The 13,426-nt window shown below is 35.1% G+C and overlaps 1 protein-coding gene across 5 annotated transcripts in view; it reads right to left on the bottom strand.

The window, feature by feature from the left end:
- Nucleotides 1–212: 212 nt before the first annotated feature.
- Nucleotides 213–13,426, bottom strand: part of LOC145291599 (uncharacterized) — an 84,035-nt gene continuing 70,821 nt past the window's right edge. For all 5 annotated transcript variants that reach the window (XM_080137683.1, XM_080137695.1, XM_080137678.1 and 2 more), the window contains one exon: nt 213–609. The gene's annotated coding sequence lies outside the window, so the exon portion shown is untranslated. The remainder of the gene's footprint in view (nt 610–13,426) is intronic.

Genomic DNA, 13,426 nt, shown 5'->3' with positions numbered 1-13,426 from the left:
CAGCGGTGTGATCGTCAGTTTTTGTTGATTGGTTGCAGTAATCAACTATGTCATGCCACTGTTAGACAAGTTGGCTCTAATGTCAAGGTTGATAGTTTTGTTGCTTAAAAAAATAAATAAATCGAAATTTATAAAATCTTGAAGGTCACGGTTGTTTTTGTTTTAATCTTTTAAAAAAAGAAGGTCACTCATTAAAAACAAACAAAAAAAAATTGATTGTAGATTTTTAATCTGAATTTTTTTTTTTTTTTTTTGTTCACCATGTCGCAAACAAAAATAGCAACACAAGGTGAATGTAGATGCTCAAAAAATAAATTAGGCTATTTATTTAAAAAAAAAAATTTTAAAAAAGGGGTTGGGTATCCGCTGTACTTAAACAAAAAAATTAGGTACAGACTAAGGTTTGTTTTTTAAATGTCCAGATGAGAATTGCCCAAAATTTGATTTAAAAAAAAAAAGGGGGGGGGGTCTTCGTTTTTTTTTTTTTTTTTGTGGTGTCGGGGTAATTCTCTGCTGGTGTGGTGGTGAGGTGGGTCAAGTGTGGGAGCATGACAGAGGAAGAGACTGGTTTGTTGTTAAAAGAAAATTTTGGAAGATACCATGGAGGAACTGAAAGTAAAAAAATTAAAAAAATATGCATTAAAATATAATAAAAAGAACATTCATTACAGAAAAGAATCTTAACGATGAAAAATATCCATACTTAAAAAAGTAAATTTAAGTATAAACATAAATTAAACATTTTACTCCCACCCCTTTTTTCTTTACTAATAACTAGCAAGGCCAACAGAAATTCCAGAGAGACTTCTGAAAAATTACTTGTCATCTGCTCCCTGCTAACAAGAAAGCTTTATCAATTAGTAATGGAAAGATTCCAATATTTCCCCCCTCACCCCGATTCAAATACAATTACTGATTTTATTCTAAAGCTAGCCTGGGTTCCTGGCGTTGCCCAGGTATTGGGGGGGGGGGGGGAGCAAAAAAAAAAAAAAAAAAAGGAGTAGGCAGCCAGGCTCGAACCCGTACCGCGAAGGAGAAAAAGAAAGTGAAAAAAATGTCATTGCTGCTGCATCCATCACCAAACCGGAAGTGACAAATGTTTAAATTAAGGCTAGTCAATCAAAAAAAGGGATGATTTTTTAAAATATCAGCGAAAAAAGCGACCCCCCCTCCCTGTAGAAAAGTGCCCAGTTGAGGGTGAAGAAATTAACGTTTTTAGCCAATTTTTCGATATTTGTCATCCAAAAGGTCGAGCTCCAAAATGATACCGATCGTGTGAAAATGCGTTGCCTCCGTCGAAAGTATTAGGCAGAGATACAAACATATATACATACATGTAAACAGACAGGCGAGATCTATATTATAGATGCTCTAGCAGAGAGTCGTGATCTACTTTGAAATATAGATATAATTTTTTTAATTTTATTATTTTCTTAACAATTTCCCTTCGAGTAGTGTATCCAAGATTATGATAAACCCACATTGTGAGATTTTTTTTCTCTATATTTTTCGCTTGCGCCATTTTTATTTGTGTTATTTTACCAGAACATTTTTTTGTGACAATTTTACCTGAATTTGTTGATTTATGAATTTTAGTTTTACCACTAAAATCAAATATTTATTCATTTCATCATTAGTACAATGACAGAAAATTATATAACTTTTGCTTGTTAAATATGAACAAAAGTTATAGCCTGTTGACTTAGGATGAGTGCTTTATGTTAAATATGGTTAAATTTGTGCTCATTTTTGCATTAAATATTAATCCTTGTTAATCCCTGTGTATCGAACAGATAACATAATACTTAGTTCGCTGCTTCTTATCATAATTAAAGTCTATACAAAATTTCAGCCAGATTGGTCCCGAAATTTCCAAGAGAAACAAAAACAAAAAATATATAAAATAATTTGGAGAATTAGGTTAAATTTTTAACGATTCCAATATACCAAAAACTTTGCCCTTTCTGATTCCTGATTTTGATTAATTGTCCCAACACTAGTATTTATACTACTATGGTGTGGAATTAGAATTAATTATGTTCCGTTGATTCAACACATGCATATTGGCAGCGCTACGAGCATGCCAAGGGAGAGACAAGCACAATTATAAATAGAAAAGTTCTATTTCTTTTAGAAATCCAACAATCAGGTTAGCATATACCCAAACAATATTTGTACGTTAAATGCTATTTTTTTCTTTTTTTTTTAAATAACAGTACGGATGATCCAGACCATCTGATTGATAGCACACTGGTCTGTTGTCAGTTATAATCCCAGCAATTTATTTAAACACCTGGATGGAATGTTTGCTTACCAAACCTAGTATTCTCAAATGGTTACCCATCTAAGTGTTGACCAGGCTTAACATCACTTAACTTTAGTGATATGATGGGAACTGGTGTGTCAAGGTGATTTAGCTGTTTATTAGTTTTAGGTTTTTATTAAACCCTCACACACTAACCTACTGTACATGCAATAACCCTTATCCCTGAGTGGCTTCCGGACCTTGATAAGTGGTGATCACCTTGTAAAAAAAAAAAAAAAAAAAAAAAAAAAAAAAAATGTGCAGGCGTGGTTCTCACATTTAATATGATCCAACAATGTGCAGAAGACATGAAATTGTTCATTGATGAACCAAAATTCTACCTGCATCGTGAATGAGAACTGGCAAAAGAGAGAGTAATGTGGGAGAGGGGGGGGCACCCGAGGAACGAGAGGAAATGAGAAAGGACAAAAATTAAGGATGGAAAGTTCTAGTTATCTTTTGGTTTGGTTTGAGTGAATTGTTTTACGGCATATCACTCTTTTCAGGTGATTTAATGCTGAATCCAGTCATTTTGGGAAAAGTTTTTATGCTTCAAATTCTTTATATCTTCAAATATTTATTCATATGGTCTGTTGGTGATTATTTTGTGGAAAAAAAATTGTTTGTTTTTGACTTTGCAGAACATGATTGAGTTTTGCAAAAGGAAAGGAAAAACATGTCTTTCTACCACCATTGCAAAAGAAATTTGCTTTACTTCATCCATGTGCCTAATATCAAACTGAATTTTCATGAACAGGAACAGTTTCCAAGGAACATGTCACAAGATTTCTCCATTGGAGGCTACTTGGCTTTTTGGTCAAGATCAAAGTGTAGTATCTGTTCTTCAGATGCTGCACTTCCATTTCTTGTTCTCTTTTGGTGGAGGATCAGTCCTTCACGACTGAGACAATTTTTTATTTTTGTACCTTTTCTTCACGTTAAAAAACGACCCTGGTGTCTAACTCTGTCCCGTGGGGAGGCATAGTAAATAGGTACAACTTGGTCATCTTCAAATCCAATGCTGATGAACACTTGTCATAAACCAACAACAAATTTTATTCATTATTTTCAATCCTATCAATCATTTAACTGACAATCTGTCCATTTCATTAACCCTTATCCTTGAGTGGTTTTTAACTTTGATAAGTTGGAACTCGAAAAATGCAAAAAAAAAAAAAAAACAAATGAAAGGAAAAGAGAGAAAAATGCAAAAAAATAAATGAAATGCAGAAAAACAAGTATAGAAAAACAAGAAAAAAAATCAGTTTCATTGCTGATATTGAAGAAACAATTTTTAAAAAGTCTTTTTTTTAAATCCCAGGTGGGTTATGGAAGTGTCAATGAATCTATCACATTACTTGGCTTCGAGGAGTGTCCATTTCTTAAATTCTTTTCAGACTTTTCTAGATTGACCCAAGAGACATTTACTCATGTAGATAACATCAGGATTTACACACTTCACAAACAACATTGTTCATTCAACTATAACAAGTAGATAAGCTTAAAAAAAGAAAAAAAATGACAACAAAATATACTTATCAAGGTGCAGATCCAATAGTTTATTTTTCTGAGGGTAAGAGGAATGGCAAGGATTAGGATATTTTTTGTGGAGTGATGCTCTTTATGAAGTTTTATCTCTCCTCGCAGACAAATTCTCTAATTATTTACTAGCAGGGCTACCCGGCATTGTCTGAGGCAAAGGTGTAATCTATTTCTATTAAAACTTCTTTCTCTTCTCAACTCCTCCTACTCCTGCCAGCCCATTCCTCTCTCGATGAACACACATGCGTGCGCACGCACACACACACACACACACACACACACACACACTTGTCTTTGAAATTATAGTTATGGCAGTCCATCCATGTAGATAACAATGTCTTCATTTTTTCTATTGACTGACTCCGTTGATGACTGAAGCCCGATGCGTGATCTACACTGCTTTGCAAAGATAGAGCACGGGAAATAGCATTACAAGTTGATTTTTTCTTTTTAGATAATTGTTATTTTATCAACTTGCACGAAAAGAGCTATGTAAAAGATGCTTAAAATCGTTTGAATTATGCAAATATCATTAGTAGTTCAAATATTATGAGAATTTTAAGTGCCAAAATTTAGGCTTTTCTGTGGATATTTTTCTTTAGAAAAAGTGGGCTCAACATTTCAAGAAATTCAATTTTGCTACCATTTATTTATTTTTCAAGCTATTCTCATGAAACTTGGTACTCTTATGTAAAACTGAATGCTCTTTCTGATTATGCAGTCAAATCTGTATCTCTTTACCATAAGCCATAAATTATAAATTAAGATGTACAAATTTCAAATTTTTTTTAAACTGGCACATGGTATCATACAGTGAGTGTCTCTTTATGAACAAAACTAAGGATTATGCTGGCATTTAAATATAGCCTTATTGAGAATATGTATTTACCTGCCTCCCCACCAAAGGAGAACTTAATCTGGGGTGTAGCCATTGAATGCCTAAAGAGCATTCATGGCTGGTATTTATTTAAAGAAAAAATTGAGTAGATATGAATTAATTTCAGAAATAAATCGAAGAAAATTTCTCATACAGATTTTGGATTTCTATAAAAGATGGAAATTCCCATAGTCGATCTGAACTTATGCATTTTGGGACCAGTTCAATTTTCAATTTTGTAAATCCTCTCTATCTGGCCCAAAATATACCCCTATTTTCTGAGATGCAACCATAAATTGTAGTCTACATGAATCCTCGAATGTAGCTTCCACAATACCAATGACATTGCTTAATATCCGGAAAGCTACTTACTTGCGGAAAGTTTAAATGCGATATTCGTTTTCAACATACCCGAAAACCTTAAAACGGTTTTGTTTTAGATTTGGAAAAATGGTCTTGACAATGAGTTAAAAATAAAAATAAATTATACAAAATACTATTAGAAACCCAACCAATAAATGTCACGAGGACATTTATTGGTTGGGTTTCTTATTTTGTATATTTTTAAGTCAGTGTCAAAATTTCAAAGACATGAGATATCACGTGGTTAGTTTTCTTGTGCTTGTGTAACACTAATTGCCGAAATAAACATTTTACATTAAATACACTAAAAACTTATCCAACTAGGTAGAAGAGTAACTTATCTTGCCTTTGGTAATATTTATTTGGGGGTGTATGCACTTATGTTACCGTGTTAATTTTTCAAATAGTATTTTCAAGTTGATTCAAGTTTCATGATATCTTTTTTTTTTATTTAATTGTTAGGTGAAAGTACAAAATAGTTAACAAAACACCCCTCCCTCCCCATGTTAAAAATTATTTCAACATGGTAGCATAAGTGCACAAGTACCTTTTTTTTTGTTTGTTTTGTTTTTACCACTAAAAAACAATTCTACCTTAAGTACAAGAAGTTATGAATACCATGATAAAAGAAACGCATGTATTTAGTACATTTTGTTGTTTTTCAACATTTTTAGTACATGTGTACTAAAAGCGTTAAAAACAACAAAATGAAAATAAAATTTGAAAAACTTTAAAATAATTTTTTTAAATTGACAAAGTCAGAATAAAAAATGAAACTTTTTTTCTGCTTTTGTTTTGAAAGCAGAAAAAACAGTTTTCTATTTATAACCTAATACAAACGGAACTCGTTAATACGCTTACTGTAGTCAGTGCATTAGTGCATAGCGAGTAGTTTTCTTGTTAAATTCTATATTCTGTAATTTCTATAAACGATAACATTTTAAAGAAAATCCACACAATTAATAATTATCAAATATTTACATATTATACATGAAAATAATTCTGAAACTATTATCTATATGAAAATGGGTGATATACAGATTTATCTCATTAATATGAAATATTCTTTGTAAAAATCAAAGTCCAGTAAAGATAGACTTCTATGCTTATATAACCTGTAAAATATCAGTGATAGCCAATCAAATTTGACCCCGCGCATTTGTATCCCAAACATAACATATGAAATGTAAACATTGAAAAAACAGTTTCCCTTTTTGCTGTCGTCATTTTTTACAGTCTTTTTCATTTTTAACTTGGAGCATAAAAACATTGAATGCATAAAAGAAAAATAAACTAACATCATTGGAATGCTTATTCTACTCTTTTTCCAACAATGTAATTCTTGTAAAAATTGACCCACAAATAAAAAAGATATGACTAGTTGAAGTACATTAGGTATGTAATATTGGAGATAGGATTTGAGTTTTGATGGCGAGTAGCCACTGCTGGTCTCGGTGTGCAATGCTCTGTAGCTGCTTGCTCATGCTCGTTGTTGAAGAAGGCCGTCCCACTATCACATGTATCTCTGTCACTGCCAAAGTCTCCAAAAGATGAAGGGGATATTGCAACGCTTGAGGGTGAGCTTGATGCAGTCTATGTAGCGTTTTTTTGGGAAGACGACGCTTCCTTGACTGTGAGTGAGTCGACCGGAGAGCTCTTCGATGTAGTCTGTTTGAGGGCATCCTGATGACATAGCCTAACCATTGAAGCTGACGACGGAAGAGTGACTCTAGAGGGGCAACTCCAGCTCTCCTGCGAATCTCTGAATGGGACATCTTTTGCCACGAATGGAGACCGAGGATCTGCTGTAGTCATCTGATGTGATGGCGATACGGAACCCATGCTTCGGAACTATACAGGAGAGTGGGTATCTATAATATAGGATATTTTTTGTGGAGTGATGCGAGTAAAGATAAAAGTTAAATTATAGATCAAGTAATTAATCAACATTTTCTTTAACACTGAAAAGCCCGAATCCCCTAATGAAACCCATCATAGTTGACTTGCAGAGAATGAATTTTGTTTTGTTTTTTTTCTAAATTTTAGACATTATTAATTCAGAATAACACTAAGAATATACCAACCAATGGTGTTTGTTTTGTAGTTTTTGACTTTGTTAAATATACAAACACACATACACACTGACAACTACCCTTTATACAAGACTACATGGTGTTGCCCGGGTGGACATGAAGATCAGTTTGGACACAGCTGCTATACTAAGGATATTGAGCACTTTCATCAATACCTTCTCAACAATTTCAAAAATAAAGGAACGAAATAATCCAAAAAGGAAGAAGTAGGTGACAACCTCCCCACCAGATATTTTGACACAAGGAATACGAAGAGGAGCACTTTTTGTTGCCCGTGCACGGGGGACTATTTACAGATAATCTTGAATTTACGACAGCTGAGGATAGTGGATGGCAGGTTGTCGTTCAGTGCAGATAGAGATGAGATGATGTCAATTGACAACAAAGAAGCCTTGATGGATGACTAAGATCTAAACCTTAGTGTTCAGATGGTCGATGGTGACATACACACCTAAAACTCAACTAATATCTACAGAATGTTTTGAAGTTTGTGTTTTCTGTATTTTCTCTTGTGTTATTTATTTTTTATACTTATGAGAAACTTGCCTCCTCGATAGTCGGCAATGTGAGGGACGATGAGCATGGTCAGAAGATAAAATGAAGGAAAAGTCAATGGAAACAGCATTAGGGTTGGCAATTGTTGTCAAACAGGGTGCACGTGGTTACAGTAGTAATAAAAATATATATAAACTGGGGGGGGGGGGCATAAAATCATTTGTCCAGGTTTCATATATATTATGAAGTTGTGAATTCAAAAGTAAAAAAGAAAAAAAGTATTTGGGTGCAACCAGCTAGAATCAAAACTGAAACTGTAACATTCAAAGCTGGTGATGTTACCACTACCAATGTGACATGCATTTAAACCGATTAAAAATAAGCTAAGATAAATGTACAAAATTTTTAAAGATTTTTTTTTAATTTTGACCCATTTTTGACCCCTTAAAAACAATTTTAACTGGTTAAAAGATCCATAAGAGAACGACCCATAAAAAAGTCCAATCATTTGAGACCCCTAGCACTGCTCTACGACTTAGTTTCAGAGGAGATAAAGTTTGAAAATATGGAGACAAACAGACAGACATATAGCCATTTATATATTAGATTAGTTAATTTCTCTGTGGATTTGCAGATCTATTAAAAGCATGGTCAAGATTTACCCTCCACCTATGAAAAAACAAAATGAAGAAAAAACTGTATGATGTACATATCCGTGACAGAAATAAAATATCGTACACCAAAAATCACATAAAAATTAATCAAATATTTTTTTTTTATTAAGAAAATCATTAAGCAAATTTGAGTTTTTCCAATACACCTCGTCCACATGTTAAGAATAGTTTACTAAAATCCCTATTTGGAGTTATCTCTCGTTTCTTCAGAATGTCTCCTATCATTGTAACATGCCTCAAAATAAAACTTTGTCACTTGTTTTAAAATATTTTATTCGGAGAGGGAATTCTTCTGTGGCAGCACTGACTGAGATCACAAAATAAAATGTGCCGCTGCACCAAGCGCACAAGAATCGTTGGGTGAGCTGCGTAAACATGTGCGCCTAATGAAGGACGCTCCTGTTTGAGACATGGTCCTGCCAGGTAATTCCCAAGATTTTGTTGAGATTGCGCAGGTGGGAGGTATTGAGTCCGTTCTCTGAACAACGTAAATTTCTATTCAACAAAAGTGGATTAGCAGAAAGTTGGATTAGCAAACAAATCAAGGAAGTGATGTAGCAAACAGGAAGTTGGGAGATAATGATCTGTAGCAGATAGACACCTAGAAATTGTCTTTTCAGTTTTTGGCCTACGGAAAAAAGTGAACAATCTTTTTTAGGGAGTGGGGGGAGGCTCTTCCCTTCCCCTACAGGGGACAAGAGAGAGAGGTAAGACTGGAACGGTGTAATGCACTCATCCAGATATGTAAAGCTCATGATATCTGTGGGTCATGTGGATCAACGTGGATGAGGTTGTGATTAATTGAAGCTCAGGATATCTGTGGGTCATGTGGATCAACGTGGATGAGGTTGTGATTAATTGAAGCTCAGGATATCTGTGGGTCATGTGGATCAACGTGGATGAGGTTGTAAGTGATTAATTGAAGCCGTTTTAATAAAATTATTGCAAATTATTTTTGTTACTTAGAAGCATCGAGCACAGGGTGGAACAAGTGCTAGTATAATTACAAAAGTTACGGCAGAAGCTATGAGAACTTTTATTACTAACAAGCATCTGCTGGTTACCACTGTTGAGTAATGGAAGAGTCTATCAGGCATGTGTATAATGTAATCTATATATAAAAAAGGCAAAATGTGCATGCGATTTTTTTGTATGTCCAAGAAAGGCTTGGGTTGGGGAGGGGGGATAATATCTAGGATTTGCAAACGCGCATTGCGGCTAGATTTATTTACATCGACTTTTACACAATTCTTGCTATTTCGGCCGCTCTCGAGTTGATAAAAGTTATAAAAGGGAAATTGATGAGAAAATAAGTTGCATTTTCTCGGCCCATGGGCCGGGAGCGCCAAGAAAGCAATGGACGTTTGGTCAATGTCGGTGAAAAACGGCATATCAGACAATTACTTTCATTTGAACAAACTCCCCTAATAAATGGGGAGCTGGTTTTTCCCAACATGTTTGGGAAACAAAATCAGACAAAGTTGGGTAAAAAACAAACCTAAAAGAACTATCCTGCAGTTTTAATTAAGTGCAGAGATATTAAGTTCAATGCGCACCTGCCACTTGTGCATTTCATTCCCAGTGGCGTAATGTTTGACCTCATTAAACATGCACCTGTCACATAACTTTTTAATGATTTTATTTCACACATTCTCACTTCTCTGCCATCGTAGTGTGGTGGTAAGTCCTCAGCCTATTAACCTCAAGCGTCCGGGTTCGAGCCTACCTACCTACAAAAACTTCTTTTTTTTTCTTTTACACCTCCAAACACCCGGGCAATGCCGGGTACCCCCACTAGTCTATTATATAAGTCTCATCTGTCTGTTTAAATGTATGTATGTATGTATGTATGTATATTTGCCTAAAACTTTTGACAGAGGCAATGGATTTTCACGAGATCATGATCATTTCAAAGCTCAACCCTTTGGACAACAAATACTGAAAAATTGGCTAAAAACATTCCTTCACCCTCAACTGGGCACTTTTTTACAGAGAGGGGTTACTTTTTTTTTCGTCGATATTTTCAAAAGTTATCCCACTTTTCAATTGACTAGCCTTAATTTAAACCTTCATCACTTCCAGTTTGACGAAGGACGCAACAACAAAGATGTCATCTTTTTGTTTCCTTTTTCTACATTCTTTTCCTTCTTCGCAGTACGGCTTCAAGCCTGCCTGCCTACTACCACTTTTTTTTTTTTTTTGCTCAACACACACCTCCAAACACCCGGGCAATGCTAGGCATCCAGGCTAGTTATACATAAAAATGAAACCTTGGTTGTGAGGGTTGAGGTTATGCATTGCATGGAGAGAAATGATATAAGAATGATAGAATGGACATGTAATGTTAATCTTGAAGACAATATCAAAAGATAAGGAAATGGTGTGCAGAACTTTGATGCTAAAGCTACATCGAAAGAATAGATGAGAGTTCTTGGATGTGCAATGTTATACACATTTTTTTAACGGTGTTGTTACATTTTAACAAACCCACACGTAGACTCAGTCGCAAGGAAACAGAAGGGAAAAAAAACTCTTTCTTTTTTTAAAAAAAGCCTTTAGATCTAGTATTTCCAACAAACACATTTTTTCTAAATATTTAAGCAGTTCGTTTCTCCTTCTCCGTCCGCGTGTGAATTTTTCTCTCTATTGTGATGTCACTCACGTGTTTTGAACACATGCTTCGCATGTCAAGTCGAGCATACCCAGAGTTCGTATTTTATTTTTAAAGACTTTACAAAGTTTTTCAAGGCCTTCTCAAGGCAAAATTCAAGTTTTCACAACAAAATTTTATATACAAACATTGATATAATTAAACCAAAAAACTTAACTGACAACAGGAAAAAAGTTATTTTCCTTTACATACAATATGGCTGTCGTATTTACATTCTCTGACTCACGTACATTTGGCTAACTAAGCGTAATTAAATGATATTTTCTTCTGTAGATGAGTCTAAGCTGTGTCTGTTTTACTTTTAAATTTCCAGTATTATGAATACAAAGGTTACTTTGTAGCTTAGTGGGGGATGCCCTTTTCTCTTCCCTGCAACCTCTCTCCCACAGAAGAAACGTTGCAAGCCAGTCATTTTATCATTATTTCCATGGCAAGTGGTCGTCCGAGCTCCAATCTCTGGTCCCCCCACCTCAACAATCTTTCACGATAAACACCCGTCTAGCTGAAACCACTGTCATTAATTTTCCCAACTCTTTATATGTGCCTAAATCAAAGCATAGATTCCATGAGCAAAGCTTCTTTCTTAAAAGTGCACGACTGTGAAACTCTCTTTCGTTTACCTGTTTCCCGCCTGTTTCCCACCTGACTACCACTTGGATGTCTTCAAGACCAACATAAACAAATTCCTGATGAACCGCCCCCTTAAGTAAGACACTTTATCAAATCTCCAATACTAACGATTACTACGATACTATCCCATTGATTACTGTACACGCAATAACCCTTATCTCCGAGTGGCTTCCGGGCCTTGATGAGTGGTGACCTCCATGTAAAAAAAAAAAAAAGAAAGTCCTTTAGTACTAAACTACCCAATGTTATTATATGGAAATCATTGAGTAGTTTTGTGATAAAGGGGCGTAACTCTTGTATCCACAAAACGATGATTCAATTTTAGAACACGGTATTTTGATCTTATTTTAATATTTTATTAATACTTTAATAATGTAATAGTATTTATTTTGATTTTATTTTTAATATTGCAACACAAATTTTTACTGAACATAAAGAATACGATTTTCAACACATTTTCCATATTTTCAAGGTAATAGAAATAAGGCCTTTTCATGGCAAAAGTCAAAATTCAAGGACTTTTCAAGCCTGTGCAAACCCTGACAGCTTCCTTTAAACATATGCTTTGGCGAACACCTTTTTCCTGAACCTCCATGTCCTTTTATCTGTGCTGTGACCAGCTTGGTCATTTGCATATCTTTATGCAGCTGCTACTAACATTAGCGGCCCTGTTAAAGATGAATACATGTAGAATACATATATAATTGTCGAAATAGGAGGGTCAGTTAGCAGAGCTTGGCCAAGGAAAACATTGACAGAAATGATAAGGATGGTCTTTAGAGAAAAACGGATAACCTAATATTTTAGTTTGGAAGTAAATTTATAAAAGTCAACTCTACACAACATATGCCGCCATTTGCTTATGTGAAAAAAATTTGTCTGCTATGCTACAACGCTTTTTCAAGCACAAAAGTAAAAGAGCAATTGGCAGAAAGTATTTCATAGAATACTAGCAGGAGCACCCGACGTTGCTCAGGTGTTTGGAGGCATGTGTTGAGCAAAAAATAGTGGTAGTAGGAGGCAGGCTCGAACCCATGACGCGAAGGCGTAAAAGAAAGTGAAAGGAAACCTGACATCTTACCCCTATGCTATAATGCGACAGGAAGTATAAAGTTTTCAAATTTAATGACGTCAAAAGTTCATTTGCAGAAATGGATAGTTCAGTGAAGGAGTTCACGCAGGCGCAGAAATGAATGTCTGGCTTCAGGCCAGTCAAACTCCCCACTCTCTGCCGTTTTATTTATTTGTTTCCCCCACAGTGTTGGAGAAACCCAGCTCCCCAGAAAAAGGGGGAACTCTCAAATGAATAGCAATTGTCTGATATGAAGGGTTTCCGCCACATTGATCAAAGTTGATTGTCTTCAAGACGTCCCGGCACGAAAGGCCAGGCGCCGTGCCTTCGCTCCGATCAATTTCGCTTTTAAACAAAAAAAGACAAACACTCGAAAGGACGGGAAGGAGGCAATTTTTAAAACTCAATCAAAATAAAGATAGAGACGACGTCCGTTCGCAAATCGTAGATATTATAATCTAGGAAGTCTGAGGAAAGTTCTCCATAAATGTAACCGACACGAGAAGGCAGATGAAAAAGCCTTATGTAGACATATAAAACCGCGCTCACCTATTTTGCCTTTTATATAATAGAATATAATTGAACTGTTCTAGAATAAGATGAATCGGTTCAATCATTTAGAGGAGGAGAAATCATTTCTGACAGGGACAATTTCTTTTCTTACCCCATCTAGACTGCCCCCTTTTGGGAAGCTGCATAGGATC

Source organism: Euprymna scolopes, chromosome 2, assembly GCF_053919585.1.
Source record: "Euprymna scolopes isolate OS-2025 chromosome 2, ASM5391958v1, whole genome shotgun sequence".
NCBI lineage: Eukaryota > Metazoa > Mollusca > Cephalopoda > Sepiida > Sepiolidae > Euprymna > Euprymna scolopes.
This window is presented reverse-complemented; position numbering and strand designations above follow the sequence as displayed.